This window comes from Agelaius phoeniceus, chromosome 15 (assembly GCF_051311805.1).
Source record: "Agelaius phoeniceus isolate bAgePho1 chromosome 15, bAgePho1.hap1, whole genome shotgun sequence".
Lineage (NCBI taxonomy): Eukaryota > Metazoa > Chordata > Aves > Passeriformes > Icteridae > Agelaius > Agelaius phoeniceus.
In genome coordinates, this window is record NC_135279.1 from 17,814,004 (window position 1) to 17,829,699 (window position 15,696).

The 15,696-nt window shown below is 48.0% G+C and overlaps 1 protein-coding gene across 1 annotated transcript in view; it reads right to left on the minus strand.

Moving 5' to 3' along the window:
- CTNNA1 (catenin alpha 1) overlaps window positions 1–9,405 on the minus strand; it is a 117,367-nt gene extending 107,962 nt beyond the window's left edge. The window contains exon 1 of the mRNA XM_054642752.2: window positions 9,249–9,405. The gene's annotated coding sequence lies outside the window, so the exon portion shown is untranslated. The remainder of the gene's footprint in view (window positions 1–9,248) is intronic.
- Between the last annotated feature and the right edge of the window lie 6,291 nt (window positions 9,406–15,696).

Sequence of the window (15,696 nt, forward strand, 5' to 3'; positions counted from 1 at the left end):
ATTTAGCTGCTCTGTGGGTGAGCACTGCAAGGCTCTGGCCATGCAGAAGGACACCACACCTGCATTTTAAGCAAACAGCAACATCTCTCCTGAGCTTATCCCTGCAGTGATGGCAACTTCAACCTCCCAAACGCAGCCCTTACTCAGCCATGCCTCTCACACTGAAGCCGTAGGCTCAAACTGTAGGCTCACACTGAAACACAACAAGGGGGCTCAGCCTGGAGACAGAATGTCAGAACCCAGCAGGGTCTTGGGCATCTGCTGGACCACTTGAATTCAACTACCAGCAGTCCTTCCAACCTCAGTGTCTCTTTCCACTACTCTTGAGGCAGAAAACTCCAGGAAGCTTCCCTGAAATCATTGAGAAAGAATTAAAGAACAGTTTTCTGGCACTCTCTGAACCACAGCACACATTTCAGTCCCTAGGGACACACAGTCAGTGCAGATATAATAACTAGGCTGTGGCTTCAGAGCATGGCTCTTCAAACCCCAAACTACACCAGCACAGGTTCCAATTACCAACCTTAAGTTAACAATGAATGCAAGAAGGGGCAACCTTTTAACAAGATAATTTTTGCCACAACTACACATTAAATAAGAAAAAGGTTGTTACAAATTAGTCCACTTTATCAGCTGGCAGAAGAATTTGCCACATCTGCAAAATTGATTCTTGCTTAGCCTGCAAAACCTCACTGATGGCTGGCAATAAAGGGAAAAGAAAATCCAGGGATTTTTGTTCTGATCTTCTTCAGCACTCAACCTGCAATAAAAAGTGCTGTTTATGCTAAAGAGTCAGAAATAACCAGAATCTGACCCCACTCAAACTGCATTTTCATTCCTAAATTGATATGTTGTTATGCAATACCCTTCAGTGCTTTTAGCTGACCACATCTTCGAAATCTACACCTTCATTAGCAATTTAAAACTGTCAGGAGTCCACAAATAATGGAGCTGTTGGAGCCGACACACGTGTTTTGAGAAAAAAAAAAAAGGAAAAAAAAAGAAAAAAAAAGACTCCCTATAATTAGGGGATTGATGAAAATTTACTTAAACATGGAGCAAATGGACAGCCTTGTATTACTAGAGACTAAATACCATATTCTTTCTCAGTTACATGCTCAGCACAGCAGCAACTAAGGACTACGTAACAAAAACTTCTGTGTTTTAAGAATGGAAAAAGTTTCCCAGTTTTCTCCTTTTGCAAAACTTAATAGAAGCACCCACTGAAACGAAAAGAGAACATGAGTGTGAAGACTCTTCAAAGTAAAATGTTTTCTAAGTTCCCTATGAAAACTTCAGAAGTCCTTTTGCAGTCCTCCACTTTGATTCAGGAACACTCTGTCAGTCTAAGCTAAAAATTACAAAGCAGCTTTTTTTAAAGAAAAAAGTAACAATACCCACAGGTGACGAGGCCGAGATTTTCACTTCATGCTCAGGGCAACCTTCAGCAGCATCTCTCAGCTATAAACAATGAGTTCCTCTGACAGGAAGAGTTGCACCATCTCCACACACCCGCAGACAACTCTCAACTTGCAGCTCCCGCTGTTGGTTTGGGAGGGGGAAGGGGAAATTCACAAAAACAAACCCCAAAAGAAAGAGTGCCCATGAATGGGCTGCACAAGCATGGCTTGGAGCAGTGAAGCACTAAGGCAGGATGCTCCGACACCCCATCCCCTCAAGGCTGCAGACACTGGAACACTGGGGCACTGACTGGTGAGAACTTCACAGCCTCTCCAGAAGAGCAAAGCAAGTCATAATAAAAACACAGTGGGGTGATGCATTTTTGGATGCTTCCCAGAGTTCCTGTACAGCCATAACCACCTTCTGTCAAGTACAAACTCACTAAGGGAACACCATGGTGCATGGTAGCCAGAGCTAACCATGACCTGCCTGGGCAGGAATCCTTTTGAGTCACTGCCTTCACAGATAAATGACCAATTAAAGTCACTTCTGTTTAAAAAAAAAAAAAAGAAAAAAAAAAAGCCACTGTCCCACCCACATTCCATAGAAGCAACAAGAAGGAACTAGGTTTGCGAAAAAGGAGGAACTGCTTAGTCTTGTTGGGGAAAAAAAATTTAATGTAGTAACACAGCCATTTACAAAGTAGAACTCACATCTGATTAAAGACACATTTTTCTCTCTCCACCCCTTCTTTTCACCCCCAGGAATAGGAAACATGACAAACCTACAGAACAAAAACCAGATGAGCTAAAAAATCCTGTTCCATTGGCTTTGCACCAGTGCTTTGCCTCTGGTTCTACTGAACACTGCATCTTTCACTGACAGCCACTGACTTTTCCCTAAGCCCACAATAACAGTCTATTAATCAAATAATCATATTCAAATTGTCTTAACCAGTTCTGTAAACTAAGTAAACCAGCTGAGAACACCTGACACTAAAGTACTGATGCATAAAGACCAGAAATTAACTTTTTCTCCTTGAGGTTATAAGCTTTGAACCCTGCACAAGTAATCTACATTATTCTGTTTTGCTACATATAAATCCTCTAGCTTTTTTATTTTTTGTGCTCTTATTGGATTTTATGTAATTATTTTTTCTCCCTAACCCCCAGCTAGGAGAAAGGGGAAAACCCCCTGCTCACAATCCTACTGCACTCCTCTCTGCACCTGTAGCAAGTCAGAGGGCTGTGAGAACTCCAGCAGCAGTGAAGTGTCATGGAGTAACAAACACAGGCTATGTCCACTGTCCAGAAAGGCTTCTCTACATCTCCACTTTCAGGATGCACTGTTTAATGTTACTCAGGAAATGTGTTTCCAGCTGCAAGGGCAGTGGTTTCTAATTAAACACATCTTCCAAAGCGTGGAAGTGGCAGGAACTACAAAGCCATACTTTGTGCCAACATTTAAACCACTCCAGAGCCTCTCACAGAGCCAAACCAGATTCCTGCTTTTCACTCAAAAAATATTCCAAAAAAATCTTTCATTTTACTTGTAGCTTGTATGAAGTTGTTTAACTCACAAGGTTTCTAAATTTAAAAGCCATGAAGTCATCAGCCGAACGAGAAGATGGGAGAGCAGAGCTGCTCTGCACCTGCAGCCAGGACTGTCAGAGCCAGAGGCCATGTGGGCTCCTGCCAGCACTGGCCACTGTGGCCACCAGGTACATCTGCACAACAGCCAGTCCAGGCTCCAGCTGCTGCCTCAGGAAGCTCCTAAACTGCTGGACCCTGGCAGAGAACCTCAGGGAAGGTTCAAATGCTACTTGTCTGCTCTTCTCTCATGGTTTTATTGCTTGTTTTACTGCCTGCCTGTTGCTTTCCCTTTTAGAGATGGCTTTACACACTGCCACCACCCAGGAAAAAGGTGGGGGAGGATATGAGGGAGGGAAAATAAATGATGATAAATGATTGCAAGGATTAGTAAAAAGAAAAGTGGCAGGGGTCAGTAATTACGACCAGAGAACCAGAAAGAGCCACCAAACCCCATCCTAGAGCATTCATCACTCCACAAAGGCATCCAAGAGCCAGAGGATACTGCTCAAGAGTGCAACAAGCAGAGCTCCTGTTTTACTCCCTCCTTCAGTTGTTGCTACCAGTCAGCTCAGCCAAGACCAGGTGAAGGGCTCATAACTTAGGGCCCCAGACAAGGGCTAGACTAATAAAAATTTGATGGGACCAGTACAAACAAAACCTCCTGATGAGGGTCACAGCAGGACAGACCTCTCAGCTATAGCAGTCAGAACACATCAAGCCCTCTGTGCACCACTTACAGTTCATTGTTCAACTTTTAACCTTTGAAATTAATAAATAATTGAAATTTCAGGATGCTCAGACTCCAGAACACCTGGACACCAGGTACTGGCTGGAATGAATGCTATGGTTTGTAAGTGAAGTTATTATGAGATGTGTCACTTGCACACACATCCACAGCCTATCATGAATTATCCAGGACCAGAAGCAACTCTTCAGCATTGAGCAGCAAGACTCTCTAGGTCTTTAAGTCATGCTAAAAGATATTAGTTTTACAGGTATACATTACAAGGACACACTTGCAAGAAAGAGGGCAAAAACTGGCAGCTTGTACATCTTGATTAGTTGCACTCACACCCACTTTCACCTTCTTGCTTCTGAGCACACCACAGCTCTGTCCTCTGCTGTTCAACAACACAGGCTCTGAATTCAATATTCCAGTCAATTAAAAAAAAACATACCCACCTATAGCTGCAGCTGGAGATCTCAAGAGCACTTTGCTAAGATGAATACTGACCTGCTCAGTGTTACGCAGGTTAAACACCGCTTTATAGGCACACAGCTCAGCCCTGTTTACATGAAAAATTCAACTGACCTTTGTGGCTCTGTAAAGCTACATTGCTAGGGCAGCCCTTGTGCAGACCATTCATTTAAGTGGATCTCCTGTGCTCAGGTTGTATCAACCAGAAAAAGATATAGAAAAAGAATCTTCCCCCTAGAGCCTTAGATCTGCATAGATATCACATCTACAAGTGCCCAGAATAAAGTGAATGAAAACTCTGAGCCCTTGAGGAAGTGGGAACAGCAGTGGAAGGCGGAGCACAGAAAACCACACAAGCCATCAAGGCCACATGTTCCTGATAGCATTGACCCCTACTGACTGAAATGAGAAGCCACAAATTTAGTATTTACCTAAATGTCCTCTTGACCTTCTGCTGAACAACGGCACTGACAGAACTGTAAGGCCTACAATCCCCCCTCAGTTAACAACCACTTAAAAAAACCCATTATATTTTTCTTCTCCTGATCCTTCAGCACCTACCCACCTACCAAGCTCATTATTTCAGCCTCTTCCTTAAACTAGCTATTGACGGCTACTTTAGAACACGGTGAACCAACTCCCTCTTCTACCCTAATTTGCACCAAAATCTCATTTGCTCCACATCAACTCCTCATTTGTTCAACATCAGCTCCACACAGAAATTCTTCTTAAGCATATACAGTCATATGCAGATCTATTCCATAATAGGGCACTGATTGCTGAGAAACTGGGTGTTCTTTGGGAAAAACAGCACACCACAAGCTGAGGATCCCACACCATGCCCAGTGCATTCCTACCTGCCAGTTCCCTGTCTGCTTCAAGCCCTCACTACCAGAAGAAGTTTCACTCACTCTCGGGCTGTAACGTCAACATTTATCTGTTCTTGTGCCACTCCCTGCACTAAAACAGAGCTACCAGAGAACCAGCCAGCCTCCAGCTTGGCCTCATGGGCACTGTTCCACTCTCTGCCTTGGTAATGGTTATTCCTTTAGCTATAGCTGGCCTCATGTTTGGTTTTTCTATGCCTGAGTTTATCAGAGAATGGTTTGGCTTGGGAGAGACCTTAAAGCTCATCTCATTCCATCCCTGGCATGGGCAGGGACACCTTCCACAATCCCAAGTTGCTCCAAGCCCCAATGTCCAACCTGGCCTTGGACACTTCCAGGGATCCAGGGGCAGCCCCAGCTGCTCTGGGCACCCTGTGCCAGGACCTGCCCACCCTCACAGCTAAGAATTTTTCCCAATATCCCATCTATCCCTGCCCACTGGCAGCATGAAGCAAGCCATTCTCTCTTGTCCTGTCCCTCCATCCCTTGTCCAAAATACCTCTCCAGCTCTCTTGGAGTCCCTTTAGGCACCGTAAGGGGCTCTGAGCTCTCCCTGGAGCCTTCTCCTGTGCAGGTGAACAATGGCAGCTGTGCCAGCCTTTCCTCCCAGCAGAGCTGCTCCATCCCTCTGCTCATCCTGGAGCCTCCTCTGGCCTGGCTCCAGCAGTTCCAGCTCCTGCCTGTGCTGGCCCAGGGCTGGGGCAGCTCTGCAGGTGGGGTCTCATATGAGAGGAGGTGGAGAATCCCTGCCCTTGATCTGCTGCCCACAGAGCTTTAGATAAGTCCAGGATACAGGCAGTGATCCCTGAATTTAAAACCTTTCAGAAGAGGCTCTTGGGAGTCTAACTGATTAATAAGTAGCTGTCTAGTAAATTAGAGAAATTGTATCAGAAGGGAACTTCAGACTAGGGGAGAACTGCACTTTACAAACTATGTTAGTTTAGATCTGTGTATGGAATAATTTCTGTAACTTCACAAAGCATGGAGAAAAAAAAGTTTACTCCTCTAATTCCACCAGAGATATTTATAAACACATATTAAAGGACTAACAGATGTTTTCTGTAGTACATCTGGGATTAACAAGCAAAAATATGTAATCATATTGAGAGAAAAGGTAGCTGGCTCTTTAAATCCATCAGTCACAAGGAATTATGAATCATATTCAAGTATCAGATTTGCCAACAGAAGAGTCTGGACTAACCTTCTGCACACCAGAAATCACAGTTACACCCATTCTCACCCTGACTAGCAGATAAGGACTCTCAGTTAATGGAGGAGAACAATCCCACTTCCAGTTGCAGTGACCTCATTCCTCCTGCAACTCCTTCACCTCACCAAATAAGTACAACAAAACACTTAATGTGGCCTTGGTTCCCTGAGACGGAGCAAAGGCTGCACCTAGCATAAAATTTCCTCCATAAATCCATCTGCACCCAGTTCTGCTTCGTGACACAGCAGGCCACTCTCAGTGCTCGTCTTTCCAGAGGAGCTCATCCAGTCAGGGTGCTAGCATACCATTTTGTGGTAGCTCTATTTTAAATCTCATTTGCTGGATTAAAATAGTATGGAGTTAAAAGTAGTAATTATCAAACATCTGCACTTTCTCTAAAGCTGCAATGCTGTTTAACCAACACACGAGCTATAAAGCCACTGAATGGAGCTATTCCAGACTAGCTGGAGAACAGTTCGGGTGAATTCCCAGAGCAGTAACAGATCCCACTCCTCAAGGTCATACTTTCAGCACTGAAGTTGAGCAGCACAGGCTTTTGAGTGATGTCAGTTAAGGCACAACAGCAGGAAGCCCCATCCCAGGAAGCATTCAAGGCCAGGGTGGAAGGGCTCGGAGCAGGAAAGGTGTCCCTGCCCATGGCAGCAGAGTGGAACCAGTGCTTTAAGGTCTCTTTCAACCCAAACCAGTCTGTGACTCATCATTACACTGAGTGACTGTCTCATAAAGTACTGTCCTAACAAAGTGACACTCAGTCCTCTTTTATTCATCATGTTGCCTTTGGTGTCCAGCAAAGCTGAGAGACACCAGTAAATCAGAACCCAGCAAGTGGTGAACAGAAGCACCACGAGGGCCCTCACTCCAGAGCAGCCCCACTACCCACCTATGACCAGCAGGCTGGTTTGGCCACTGAGTATTTTTGCGATCTTAACTAATTCTCTGCATAAGATCATATAGAAATCAAACAGTACCAGCAGATGTAAATTCAAGGTAGGCCTGAAATCTCACGAAAGTGTATTTCCAACTCATAAACATTTCTACTTAATGTGGATTCCTTTGCAAGATCAGTTTCTGGATCTTACAGCTGCAGAAAGAAGATATTCATGCTGCTGAAAGAACCACAAATTACTCTTCTATTACATCTTCCAGTTAAATTTATCAGACCAACAGAAGCCCTACGTAGAAGCTGCACATTAATGTCTGTCCTTACACATATCAGCACAGAAATGCTGATGTTTCAAACCCTGAAAATCAATTGTGAGGAAAGTATTTACATTTGTATTTTAAAGCATCGATTTGAGCACAGGATTTCTAATCTCTGCCCACTGCGCTCCCCCCGGCCACCTTGTATAAACTTTAAATCTCCAATGCAGAGGCCTATTATTAGAGCTGGCTGAAAAAAACCGAAAAGAATGAAGGCACATTGTTTGTTATGGAAAAGGTTAGGGCAAAGCCTTTCTAAAAACAAAACCTACCAAACTTTGTCTGTTTCTGCTGAGAAAAGTCAAAACATTTCCTGATGTTTTAGAAACTGCTTCTTTGAAAATGATGAACAGTGACTCAACATCAAAGTATGTCCTTTTAAACAACATGTTTCGATTCAGAAGGGTGAAATACGTACAACAAAACACTTAATGTGGCCTTGGTGCCCCGAGACAGAGCAAAGGCTGCACCTAGCGTAAAATGAGCTGGGCTTTCACCTTCATTAACACAATCCTACCTACAAACCAACCCAGGAACTGAAATACACAACCCCAGAGCCTGGTGTAGCCAGCAGGACTGAGGAGTGCAGCCTCTCCCACCTCCCCAGTCCCAGTGCAGGAAAAACACAGGAAACCAGTAACCAGGGCACAAGCGACCGAAGTACCCAGAAAATACCTTCTGGACAATTCCCATCCAAAAAAAAAAACAAACAATAGACAAAGCCAAACAAAGGGGGAGAGGCAGCAAAGAGCTCCCAGACTAGTTCAATACAGATAGTTCAGACACGCCTGGGGTCACAGCTCCGAAAGCCGGGCTGAGGCCGCGCTCACAGGGCCCGGAGCCCAGCAGGGCGAGGGCGATCGATGACCCTCGCCAGGAGACAGCTCCTGGGCACGGCTGGCCAGCCAAGGGCACACAGGCAGGGAGCCGTGCCTTGAGCGCATCTGATTCTTCACTAAACTTAACTGGAACACACATATTTCTGCAGACTTTCCGCCTGAAAGATTTCAGGCGTTTTGATCTGGTAGGAGCAATGAATAACAGGCGGGTGACCCACGCTGCCCAGGGACCCCAGGGCCACAGGCAGCAGACACAGGGGCCGCACGGAACCCAGGAGCGGATGCGCTCTCCCTACTTTCTGTTTGGGAAAAGTAGCACGAAACTTTCCGTCAGCGAAGGAGAGGCTCTCGCCTTCCAGCACAGGAGGGGATTAGCGGTGGGTGTAAGAAAACGTGGCGGAGCCAGGCGGGGCCGCGGGGTGTTCCCGGCTGTCCATGTATGGGATCAGCAGCACGGCCGGGGCTGAAGGAGGGCTGGCTCCGGCTGCGCCGCCCGGACAGAACCGCGGTTCCTAAAGGCACGGAGCACTCCCAGGGGGTTCCCAGGGGGCTCCCGGCCGTGCCCGGCCCTGCCCGCAGCCGGGGAGCGGCGCTGGGGCGGCCCCGGCCGCGCGGGGAGGGGCCTGGACACCGCCCCGCCGCACCGAAACTTCGCCGGGAGCGGCCCGGCCGCGCTGCTCCCCCGGCAGAACGCGCTCAGCGGCCCCGAACACCGCGGGCCTGCCCCGCTCCCACGCGGGCCCCACCGCTCGGGGCAGCTCAGCCTCCCCAGCCGGGCCCGGCTCCCTCCCCACGCGCGGCGCGGCGCGGCCCGCTCCGCTCCCATCCTCCGCCCCCACCCCGGCCCCACAGCCCAGCCCGGCACCCAAAAGTTTCCAAGTGCGAGAGCCGCAACTTTACCGGGACGGAGCTGGGCTGGGATGGTGGCGGCCGCCCTGGCTGCGCTCGGCCCCGCCGCTTTGTCCCGTCCCGCGGAGGAAATGGGCTCTTCCGGCGCCTCCCCGCCCGGCCCGGCCGCTCTTCCCGGCACCGCCCGCCGCGCCGCCCCCGCGCCCTGCCGGCGCCGCCCGCCCGCAGGTGAGGGACGGCGGGGACGGGACCGGGCACGGCGGGAACCCCGCACCCCGGCCAGGGCCGGGGGGTCCCCTCAGCCCGGGCAGGGCACCCTGAAACCGCCCACGCCCCGCAGAGGAGCCTGGCACAGCTCCCTGTCCCCCTCGGCCCCTCGCTTCATGGGCAGCCTCCCTTCACAGCCCTCCACCGGCCGCCCCCATCCCAGGCTCTTAGGATGCCGCTTTTGAGGTAGAATCAACAAATTCGACCTTAAAATCTGTCTTTGTCCTCCTAAGTACAGCATACCGAGGGTCTTTGGAGAGAGGGGAGGTGATGGATGCAGGGGTTTGAAGGAAGTGGAGGAAAAGTTATAGCTGGGTTCCCCCTGGGTTTGTGAATTGGTGTTTTGTTTTGAAAACCCAGATATTTTCACCCTCTGAGAGCTGCTGCTTTTAGGAAAAGCCTTTTTTTCATCCAAATGTCTCTAATAACAAGACTACAGGTGAGAGGAAATCCTGGGGTACAAGCAGGGCCACAGGAACCCCTCTAAGAAGAGAGAAAGGATTTGGGGACCCAACCTTCACCTTCAGAGGCAGGTGTGCAGGTGGAGAGACTTGTCTTTATGCGGTAATTAGTTTCAAAGTTTTCTTTGAAAAGTCTCAGTGAGCCTGTTGTGAGAGAGAGTGATTTTTTATCCTGTTACAAATTACTATGGGACTTTCTGTGGTGTGTTTTGAGATGGTTTTTAATACAAATCTCTCCACAGAACTTACACTTGTACTTGGATTGTAAAGACAACTGAATAAATTGAATGCATTTCATGACTCATTTGCCAGCAGTTCTGAGATACCTGAATCTACACACTCCATCCTTTGTTAGTAAGCAAAAAAAAAATAGAGAGATTGAGTAAGCTACAAGAAAGATTCCTTCAAGGTATGTAACCAAGTGAGGGGCTGGTCCAAGGTCAGTGTCACAGCACAGGTGACCACACCATGGTCAGAACTGTGACTTTCCCCCAGATCCTGAAATGGCATTTGCAGAGCTGTGTTTCCCATCTTTGCCATATTCCTACAACCCTTTCCTGCAGGAACACTGTGTCCTGCAGGGAATTAGATTGCATTTTTCCTTCCTGCAGGTTTAATACAAGAAAGGGATCCAAGACAAGGAAGTAGAGTACTGTTGTTGTATAATCCAGGAAGAAAATAGGGATCAAGAGCCCAGCCTTGTCAGTGAGTGAAATTAGTCTAAAGAATGTGAGATCTGTAATTATGAAACTGACTCTCCTATGGAAAGACATGGAAAACAGATTTTTTTTAAACTTTATTGTATTTCCTGCTTATACCAAACCATTAATATTTGGTGTCAATTGCACCAGGGATCCAAACTACTCATTTCTGTCTGTAGCATACTCTCAGTAAAAATGGAGTTTACACTTCAATAGCTTGCTTTCTTTCATTACTTGTTTTAATATCATGTCTTGGCCTCCTGTGGTGTCTTCCACATTTGGCAGTTCTATGTGCCTCACATCCTTTCAGGACAAAATGTCAGATTAAAAAGAAAATTCCTTTTTAAACCTACAGATTCAAAAGTAGAAGGCCTGGAGTTGTAGAGAATCACATGTTCTGCACTGCACCACTGAAAAGTCAAGGGAAAAGTAGGAGATCAGCTGCCAGCTCTGTTGGTTCATGGAGCGAGTTAAAAGGCTCAGCAAACAAAACATAAAATTATGTAAAAATAGAGCCAGCTAGCTTGAGATTGGACTTTGTCTCTTAATTAGCAGCTCTCTCTGAATCACAGCACTGGGCTCTGTCAACAAGACTAAAATGCAGGGGGTGTTCAGACAGGCACCCAGCAACAGTAGCTCACACCTCCCATCCAGTCCATGTCATTGGCAGCTTGAAATCTAATGCATTTTCTGAAATGAGTTACAAGCCTGCTGCTTGACCTCAAATCTTCCTGTAACAGTGTTTGTGGTTTTGTAATCCCATTTTCCCGGTGGTTTTTAAAATGTTTTTCTTGTCCTTTTTCACTGGGTGAAAACGCAGGGTGAGCCATGGGAGAGGACGGGGAGAGGCGAGGTGGCCGCAGCGATACCGGGGGAGGTTGTTTGTGTGGAGTCAATAAAAGCTCCGGGCTCACCCGGGCAGGACGAGCCAAGGTGCAGCGGAGCAGAGCGGGGCCGGCGGCTGCGCACTCCGGACAGCCTGGCCCTGCTCCTCGGCTGTGTGCACAAGGGCAATCCCTGCCAGGGCCACCTGGAGATGCCGTGTGGGTGTAGCCACCGCAGGGGAGCTGCATTTTCCTCTAAATCCTGGGCTGGGTGTGTGTAGGAAGGGGCTTGTTTATATAGCACCTGCTGGAGCTCCACTGTCTGCCAGTCCCAGTGAACACGGGGTCTAAATAATGTGCCTCACCTGGAACTGGATTTTCTATTTCTGTAACAACGTTGCTGAAGGGAAGTGTTGCTCCATGCATCCATTTGTGCTCCGTTTGAAAATGTTTGTTTGGTCTCTGTGGTTTTGTGTTTTGTTTTGAGGGAATTTTTTAAGTGGTTTTGTTATTTGCGAGAAGTAAGCATTGCACCTCTCACGTCAGTTTCAAAGACAGGACTGCTGGGGCAGGAGGTGGTGAGGGGATTGAGAGGGATGAGAGAAGGAAAGGAATAAAAAAGAATAAAGAAAAGATAAAGAGTGTTGTAATGGCAAGCTGAAAGTCCTGCTGAAGGGGCTGAATGGGCAGCAGGAACCAAGAGAGAGAGGAAAAACTCCAAATACTCTAAAGGAATCTCCAGGTTCAACTAGCAGCTGGTTGAGGCTCTGCAGGCTGATGTCATGCTGGGCGGTGGGGACAGCTCCAGGGCAGCTGTGCTGTGCCACCAGCTGTGTGACTGCCAGCAGCAGTCACCGGGCACAGCCCTGTCACCTCCTGTCCCTGTGCTGCCAGCGAGGGGCAGGAGCAGGGCAGGGACTCGCAGCCCGTGAGCTTTGCTGTAAGGGTCACCCCAAAATGCAGCCTCCCTTGAAGACTGGGGGGCTCTGATGAAGTCAGCAATGTAGCAAAGTGACAGAATGTGGGTCTGGCACCAGCTCCTGGGGGCTCTCCAGTGCTCATCTCAGCGTTCCATGCAGCTGGGAGGCATCACCATTCCTTTTCAGGGTTCGGACACATAAAGAACAAAGATTGTCTCGCAATATTCAGTTAGGAATGAGCATGTGTACAGCCAGAAATCAAATTCCAGTCTCCTGGGGCAATGCAATGGACTCTGGAAATGCTGGTAGGTGGTGCTTCTGGGGGCACTGCAGGTACACAGCCTCAGCTGCAAATACAACACTCACCTTGGTGAAATAAGCGTCAGTCAGGAGGAGAAGGGATTTCCCAGCACACCTGCAGCTACACTGGGGCTCCCTGGCACCGCTGGCAGCGCAGGGATCAGACCCAGCTGATGCTGCAGTGCCTCTGGGGTCAGCACTGGTTCTCTGGGAGCTACAGCACAGCCACCACGGTGCTCCTGGTGGCGGGGCTGTGCTCCCATCACTGCCACCCTCTCCAAGGAAAACTGTCTGCTAGAAACATGCCCTGGTTCCTAATTAAGAAGCCAGTGGATCCTAAGTGAAACACTGTCTTCCTGTACTATCAAATGCTCCTGGGCCCTCCAGAAAGAGAAGCCATCTATAGTGCCAGCATGGCCAGGAGCAGAGGGGCTGCGGCACGGAGCAGCATCCCCCTGCACACTACAGCACATGCCTGTGCTGCCTGAAATAAATAGACAGAAACTGTAATGAGGGGAAATTATGCCATCTCAAAAGGCTCAGCATGAACTGGGTTCACTGGTTGCTGTTCCTAGCCCGAATAGTTTGCATTCACCTCCAGGTTCACACAGCCTTTGTGTAATAAACTGTCATAGCCTCGGAGAAGGGAGCATTCAAAAAAGCACCCCGAGGCAATGCATAGCAGAAGCCTGAGAATCCTCCTGCATGAGTCACTGACCTCCACACACTGCATCTATTTCAGCCTTTAATTAATAAGATTTTACATTTCTATGGCACTTTCCATCTGGAAAGATCCGAAAATGCTGTAAAGACTAAGGAGTGTACAGCACCATTGAAATGTAGTTCCTGTAGAGGTGGGACTGTGAGAGCTTAGCCAAGGGCACAGGGGAAAAAGGTTCTTCATTTTAAATGCAGCCTCTGTTACATCACTAAGTATTTCATATCTGCGGAGAACAGACAAAAAGATTTTAGTTTCTAAGGCACTGCTTGAGTAAATAACATTGTCAATTGCTTTTGTAATCCAGGGGGTATGCAGTGCAGAACAAGTACTGGGTGATTTTAATTTGGGGTGTTAAAAGGTCACAACCTAAGCTACAAATTTATACCATCATTGGATTGAGACTTTCCTGCCTCCTAATAATTTATTCCCAAATGTTAGACACAAAGCAAAAGCCAGTGGAGGAAACAAATCCCATGCTGACAGCACCTTACCCTGCATCCGGAACGCCAAACCCTTGCATATTCCCTGAAAGCTCAGCAGGATCGTGTGAGGCTTCAGCAAGGTCAAAAACAGCCCCAAGGAGCAAGTGGGGCAATGGAGAAAACCAGGAGGAAAGAGCCCTCCTGTCCCAAGGCTGACACAGCCCCCGAGGGGAGCCAGGGCTTTGCTGAACCAGCACAAATCCCTGAATTTTTATTTCTATAGATTAAACAAGTCAAATCACTCTGCTCAGCAGATAAGCAGGGCCTGGCTTGCATGAGGGCGACCGAAAGGACTGTCAGCCACAGCTGGCATCCCTCTTACTAAGTACTTGGCCAAAATGGGCTGGGAGCACTTGACCACAAAGAGTTTTCAAAGGAACGTCAAATTTCTCTTTTTCTCAGTGTGATTCTAAACTATTTTTATCTACCTCTTTCTGGAAGAGAGACACGGGCATTGCCACGACTAGTCGTAAACTTTCATTACTTCCCGAGGAGAAATTGCAGGGAAATTACAGGCTAGTGCACTCTTTTTATGTCTCTGCTGCTCTGGGCATGTCAGCACTGCTGCATTCCAGTCTACCCCCAACACATTCCTCCCTTCGAGTCCTGTCCCCTCCCCGCCTGCTGATGGACATTAATGACCTCCCTCCGTAATTAACACATTGAGCACCGCTGTCAGCACGGGATGAGCCCCCAGCGCCGGACAAACACATTGTCTGTGTGCAGGGTGGGATCAGTCCCCACTGCCCCTCCACCCCGGCGTGCCCCTTGGCACCTGAGCTGCACCCGCCCCCTTTGCCAGGTGAGCGCAGGGCAGTGGGGGCACACAGAGCCTGTGGCTGCACCGTTCCTGGTGTTCCCTTCCCTGTGGGAACACCTGAACTCCCACATGCCATGCAGAGCTCCTCGCTGCTCCTCCAGGCACACAAAGCTCTGTGGAGAAACAGCCGTAATCCTTTTTGTTTCGGCATCTACGAGGAGGTGTCAGTGGCAGATATTAATTATCCCTCTCCCATAAAGACAAACACCTACAAGCAGTTTCTATACTGTTGTAGGATCAGGGAAACTGAGGCAGAGCAGATGACTGCTCCAATCCCTGCAGCTCCTGCCCCAAGCTCATCTTCCTGCCATTCCCAGCCCCAAGTCCAAACACTGTCTGCAGAGCACCAGAGCTCCCTGAGCCTGGAAATCCCACAGCCACGTGGCTTTTTAGGCATGGAAACTTCATCCAAAGGGAGAAATGCTGTCGTCAAGGTGAAAAGCATTGCTACTGAAATGTGATCAAAAAGAGAGTTATCAACTTAAGTGTACTCAGGAGTTTCTGTTCCAGACAGAATTATCAACGAGAAACCAATCTTATAACATAGCTGCTATTGATAGGGAAATAAAAGGAATACGGTTCTTACCAGACAGGCCTAAGTTACTCCAAATTGCTGTCAGCTTGAAATATCTTGCTGGTAATTTGTTTCCAAATTCTTTCTCCCTAAATTTGATTTGTTGCTGTACAGTGGATGATCTATTCTGCACAGCACCTCAAAGAGCATTCCCGTTGTCCTCTCCCTGATTGTTTGTGAGCTATCACTTCTGGGAGTTGGCAGCCTTTATTATAAAAAGGGACATCATTGCTTGAAAAGCAGACTTTTGTCTGAGGCTGTGGTATCTGCTGCCCTTACAAATAGCAGCTGAGATTACTGGGAGGAAAGTCATCAAGGAAAAACCACTTTTCCTCCCCATCTTTGAGCTTGTCCACATGGAGAAGTGGCCACTCTGTGTGTCTGTACCCTGGGGCAGGGGAAGGATGGGCAGCATTTTCTAACAAGATG